Source organism: Pundamilia nyererei, unplaced genomic scaffold (genome assembly GCF_000239375.1).
Source record: "Pundamilia nyererei isolate P.nyererei 1_Seehausen unplaced genomic scaffold, PunNye1.0 scaffold00002, whole genome shotgun sequence".
Lineage (NCBI taxonomy): Eukaryota > Metazoa > Chordata > Actinopteri > Cichliformes > Cichlidae > Pundamilia > Pundamilia nyererei.
In genome coordinates this window covers 5,755,136-5,761,304 of record NW_005187403.1, presented here as the reverse complement: position 1 = coordinate 5,761,304, position 6,169 = coordinate 5,755,136, and the positions used below count along the sequence as shown (strand labels likewise).

Here is a 6,169-nt window from a genome sequence, read left to right as displayed (position 1 = left end):
AGCCTTTGCGGTTAGAAAATTGCACTTGATCATGTCGCGATATTATCGCAAATGCGATATATCGTTCAGCCCTAGTTCAGAGGCAGTATTTTACACACACGCACACTCTGAAACAGAACAATGATGGGAAACAAAGTGGTATAGTCTCAAAACAAAAGTCTTAAATTAACACATCTACATTTAAGGCTACTGAGGTTAGAGTAGACTATGCACGCTTCCATAATTACACAGCTTGCAGATGAGATGCGGTAGATGATGTGTAACATTATTCAGGGTAGTGGGTCAGTGTGGAGCTCTGGATATGCTGGCATGCTGCAAGTCAGTGAGTTCATTCATGCAGCTCTCTTTGCTTAAAGACTGGTAATAAGTGTATATTTTGCAGCACGTAAAACAGCTTTTTTTCTTAGTTTTATAAGGTATACATGTCACAGTAATAGTGTGTAACCCTTGTATACTCTGGATGCAAGAGCGACAGATCTTTAAGACTTGCAACGCCACCACGATCCCGACTTTACTGCAGATACGCTCAAGGAAGTCTTTTTTTCTGTAAATGAAGCTATTAACACAGCATGAGTCAAAAGTGAGTCATTCCATTAACTGCTCTGGTTAAGTAGTTTTTAAGGAATGTTTGATCATTTTGATTAGACGCTGGGTGGATTTTAAGGCCGTATGCTATTTAACTGATGCAGGTCCTGTGTAGCCTGGTGGCCTCGATGGTGGCGTTTCAGAAGAGGGTGGGACCATTAGGCCCGCGTATTGTGTGGTGGTATAAACATTTACAAGTCTCGAGCCTCAATGCCTCCTCTGTTTAACTATAAAGCCAGCAGAACTCAATCTTCCAAAGCTCTGTGTTTCTGGAGCTAACACAACCTTTTCCCCTCTGCTGCTGCAATAGGAAGGTGGTTCATTACTGATAGCATTTCTTCTTCTCTACTTACTTTGTGCTGATAATGTCTGTCACATTGTTCGTCTGTGTTTCCACACTCTGTAGATCTATGACTAACGCTACACACTCATTTATCCTCTTCACTCACTTTGACTCGCTTCCTTCACAATAGTATGATTCATTTAAAAACAATTATTGCAATACACTGTATATGCTTCAAGGATAATACCACACTGCACTGGCTATGCAATATTATGAGTATTTAGATAATCCTCACTCTTGGATGCTTTCAGTATGGGTCTGTGTGTTAATGGCAGGCAGGGGATGAGCTAATGGAGCTATTTGATGGAAGCGCTTGGCAGAGAATTTCATAGAGGTTGTACTGAAAGCTATGGAGTGAGCCCTAAGGTCTAGTTGACTCAATTGTCCTCTGTGTCAGAGCGCAGGAACCCACACCAGCATCCACAGTCACAAACACAAAGGTTCTCCAAACTATTCAACCATGAGCAACAAAGGGTTGCAGAGGGGATGCCTTAAGGTCTGATTTTCAACAGCATCATCGACGCACAGAAAAAACATGCTGGAAGCTTCTGCTGGGAAAAGGGGAAATGGTGACAAAAAGGGCACAAAGGGCTTGAATAAATAAATAAATTATTGCACTGTTTAAACTGTCCAGCTTTTCACGTACAAAGCAAAAGCATGATCGGTAGTGATGCAGTTAGCACGATGTTCATTAGATGCACTGGGAGGCGTAACGTTTTGCAAACAGACGGCAGCATGGTGGACAAAGGATAGCCAGCCGGCAAACATCCTGAAGAGAAGCAATCTCATCTCAGCCAGTGCACAGCCTTAATACTGGAGAGAGAGCAGCGTGAAGCACGGGGGAGCAGGACGTTCATGAAGCAGTATAAGGATTGATTTACTCTTATCCCCCCCCCCAAAAAAAAGTTGCAGCAATATTGCCAATCCGTGAGCAAAACAGAAATTAGCTACAAAATCTAGAAACATCATGTTAAAAGCTGCCATGTGCATAGAGCTCACATCTCGTGCACACTGTGTTAGGACCAGAGGACATCAGCACATCACATAACACAGTGCTGAAACTGAACAACAAAACCAGGTTTCAGAATTGTTCTCTGGCTACTCTGTAGCTTTCCTTTTTATTTACATATGCAGCTATTTTAAGATCTAGTTTGTAATGCGAGTCATCTTCCTGCTAAAACAAAAATGACCAATCATTTGCTCATTCCACCTTCTTGACAGTGATGAACTCATCTTCTTGTTTGTCTTCAGTAACAGAGAACAATGTTTCCTTGGAGTTTTAGAGCAGCCGTTTTTCAACTACAAGTTGATTTCTTCATGATGTGATTTTTCCCCCATTTCCAGAAGGACAAACGATTATCTGAGAAAATAATCAGCAGATTAATCTACAACGGAAAAAAAAATCATTAGTTTAGCACCTAATTGTGATATTGATGGTTTTGTCATCTAGGAATCCATAGCAGTATCAGCTAATGATTCCATTAATGTGATGTGAGAGGCAAACGAGGCCACAGAGCAGCACGCTAAAGCTTTACTGGAGGGCAGGGGCAGTATGATGGAAAGGGTTAATAGCGGGGTGGGGGAGCGGAATTCACACAACATATACTTACACACCATCCTGGGTACCCCTCCTGTTCCTTCCCCGCTGACGCCTAAGTCACTGGTATGATTTCCTGTCCCTCGTCTCCCTCCCCTCTTCACAGCACAGAGCAGCCTGGACTCTGTAACTAACCCCCACATAACAACTTACCTTATAAAAATAGGTGGTGCCTAATAGCACATCACTAACAGACACACACACATTTACACAAACCCACACGACACAAAGCAGCTCACTGCGATACACAACCACCCAACACAAACATGCTCAAACCAGCCTGATCCTTCAATTGACCTTCGGGCTGCAGCAATTTACTGCATTTTTTAGCGATCCATTTAAAGCTAGCTTTCTGAACCGATTCTTTCAGTAAAGTGAGACAGACCGTGTGGCAGGCAGCAGGTTCACCTGGGGTGAAACCGATAGACTAAGAAGCACAAAGTGCTATAAATACTCAGCTTGTCAGTATCTCTAACATCAAGCAGCACCAGAACAGAGACACTGCAACAGCTAAAAACCCCCTGTGATCTGCTGAGAATGAATTCAGAGTTCTCAGAGAACGGCAGCTGTTTGCCTCTTGCCAAACAGGCACTATAAAGCACTTGAGATAGGAGAGCGATCCTACACACAGACAAACAGCCACAAGAGAACCGATCACTTCACTGTTGAGCACAAGACAGAGACAGATACAGAGAGGCAGAGAAGCACAGGAAACAGTAAATGGCCTCAACAGCAAGGAGTGGTACCACGCTCTCCATGTTAGAGAGCCGCACAAAGCTGATCTTGTCTGTGCAGCGCGCCACTCGTCATCCACTTGACACTTTGTGCACAAACACAGCACTGGATGAGACTGAAAGAGAGATGCCACATAATATATTTAATCTTACAGAGCAAATGCACCCTGGCAAACCAAACTTTGTGAAAAATGTCCAAATGTAGCTTCTTAAAAATAGCCTTGGATGACAGACGTGTCCTTTACAAAGACAAGACTTGCCCACGTATAGACACTTATAATTAGGCAGCAGTCGTCTAAACTGTACTAGAGATTTGAATCACTCATACACAAAAAGAAAATTAAATGCAACTTTGTAATTACTTCTATATTAATCCGTAATAACACATTTTTGTGTCATCTTTTTCCAACTGTGGAAAAAGATGACACAAATTTATATTATTTTTGAAAAACAGAGATCGATCTGTAGTCTACATGCTAAGGTTGGGCCACGGGATATAAATACTGTCAGTCAGTGATTAGCTGCAGGCTTTTATACATGTTTGCATCGTAGGAATCACCCTTTTCAATGAGTGAAATGTAGTCTGGCAAAAATCTATGTTAATAGTCACTTCCTAGTTACTTCCTAACGCGCATAATCGTTTATGTCAGTGTCAGCTGCCTCTAAGTGTCTGAGATTTGTTTTGTTTTTTATTTTTTATTTTTTAAACCAGACAAAAGCTACAACTGTTATTTTATTTTTTTATTTGAACTGTTAAGCAGGCTATTATTAGCTCATTCTTGTCATCTGTACCAGTTTACTTGCTCAGCTGATGTCTGTCCACTTATCTGACATTCCACGGGTAAAAAGAAAAAGCTACATATTGCTGTTTCAGATGAATGAGGAAAGTTGCCTCTACATAACTGCATATCACCTTCCAGGGTTTTATTGATGTGCTGTTATTTTTGTCGTCTGTTCTTCCTCAGTATGCAGACACACTGCAGCAGACAGCATGACTGCACTTCCAAAAATAGTATGGTGGGCCCTTTACAATACATCTGACGCTATAAAATGATATCTTCATTTTATGTTTATGTTTTAAATAATAGAAAATTAGGCAGAACGCTTCCAAAGATAGAATCAGCATGGACAAGTCTAAAGACAAGCATTTTGGATGCTGAGGCTTTTGTAACAGAATTTAAGGGGAAAAAAAGAATCAGTGAAATTTAACTCATTATTTGCTGTGAGATATCAGTCATATGAAGAGAAACAGGTCAAAATAACAACTCAAAGTCTTCTCAGGCCAAAGCTGATAAATTATGTGATTATTTTGCCTTTAAGCTCAGAAACATTCCATTTATTTCTGTTCATCATTGCTGTTTTAAAAGCATATTCACACATTCAGGTTGTATAAGAATGAACATCCAAGCAGAAGTGGGTCAGCGAACACTGAAACAAACAAACAAATTCCTGGATTTTGTCCACAGGGCTACAAGCTCATTCAGTCACTGGCGAAGTCAAGATTGTGCGTGTTTGCATGCATTTCATCTACAATCTGGGATTAATATAAAGAAATCAAACCAAGGATTCACATTCATCTACAACCAAACAAAACACACACACACCCACATGCACCTTGACAACAAGGCTGACTTGTTTGCAAGCAATGTCAACTTCTCTCGTTTACCATTCCTGATTTAGACTGGTGTCGGAAACTGGCAGCAACTGTGGGACGTCCCCTTCATTGTATGCCAGCTCCCTGACCCAGCCATGCCACCCTGGGGTCTACATGATTTGACACACTGAACGCAGGAAGGCACGCACACACATGCACACTAAGGCGCAGCTTGACAGAACCCACCCCCCCGCCTTTAAATAGATTTCTACATTTTCCGCCTTTGAGATTGCTGCTTTCAGGCACACCAATGCCACTCGCCTTTTCTCTCTCTGTGTCCCTGCTGCTCACTTTGCTTCAATAGAAAACTCAACATAGACAGATTTTTCTTTTCTTTCCTTCATCCTTGCAATGGTCAGTACTGTATCTGCAACACACACAGTGCAGTCCCCTGTGTGGATACACAAAACACGAAATACCGTGTTCCCTTCAATCAAATTTCCATAATATCAAAGTGTTAGAGTTACAAAGCGTTACAATAGTGCGTTAGAGCGCTATTGTAACTCAGTCCGAAACAAGAACTGAAAGACATGATCATTGGACACATTTGGAGTTTCAGTAGTGGTTCTCTGTCACACCGCTTTTACTTCTACAATCTCATCACAAACACCAGCAGTCTGAGTGAGGATGCTGTGGGTTCTGGCAGATGGGTTATAAAGACAGTTTAATACGATGCGATCGTTTAGATAACAAAGATTTGGATTTAGACGAGCGAATTGAAGCAGCAAAAAAAAGACTTTTAGGCAGTGTGCAAACCAAGTGAAAACCAAAAAACAACATAAACAATAAGATCCAGAAACTGTTTATTTTGAAATTAAAGCCTCTGTAGTCAAATCAGCAGCTAATAGATGAATAACTACAAAATATTGTCCTTCTGCAGTATGACCAGCTATTTGTGTTTGGCCTCTGTGCATCTGTTTGAAACACATTACTCACGCTACGGTCTCTGCAGAGGGCCATCATGACTACAGGGTCTGGGCAGCTCAGGGTACACAGACAAAATACGCACAGTGAACACTGACTTTTGTTGCCTGCTGGGTTGAAATACATAGATTTATTAGGCTGAGCGCACCACAGACTGTGTGTTTTCAAAACAAGGTATTATGGCACTCGGCACTGTGTAATTACACAGTGATAGACTCGGCTACCTTAATTATGGAGCCTCTATGTTATACCAGCTCATCAGGGTGGATCTGTTCACGCAGCTTTAGCAGGAGGAAAGAAAAAAAATCAAACAGGGTTAACCCCAACATGTG

The 6,169-nt window shown here is 41.5% G+C and overlaps 1 protein-coding gene across 8 annotated transcripts in view; it reads right to left on the bottom strand.

The window, feature by feature from the left end:
• Nucleotides 1-6,169, bottom strand: part of rapgef1b (Rap guanine nucleotide exchange factor (GEF) 1b) — a 46,495-nt gene that overhangs the window by 34,085 nt on the left and 6,241 nt on the right. The gene's annotated exons all lie outside the window — the stretch shown is intronic.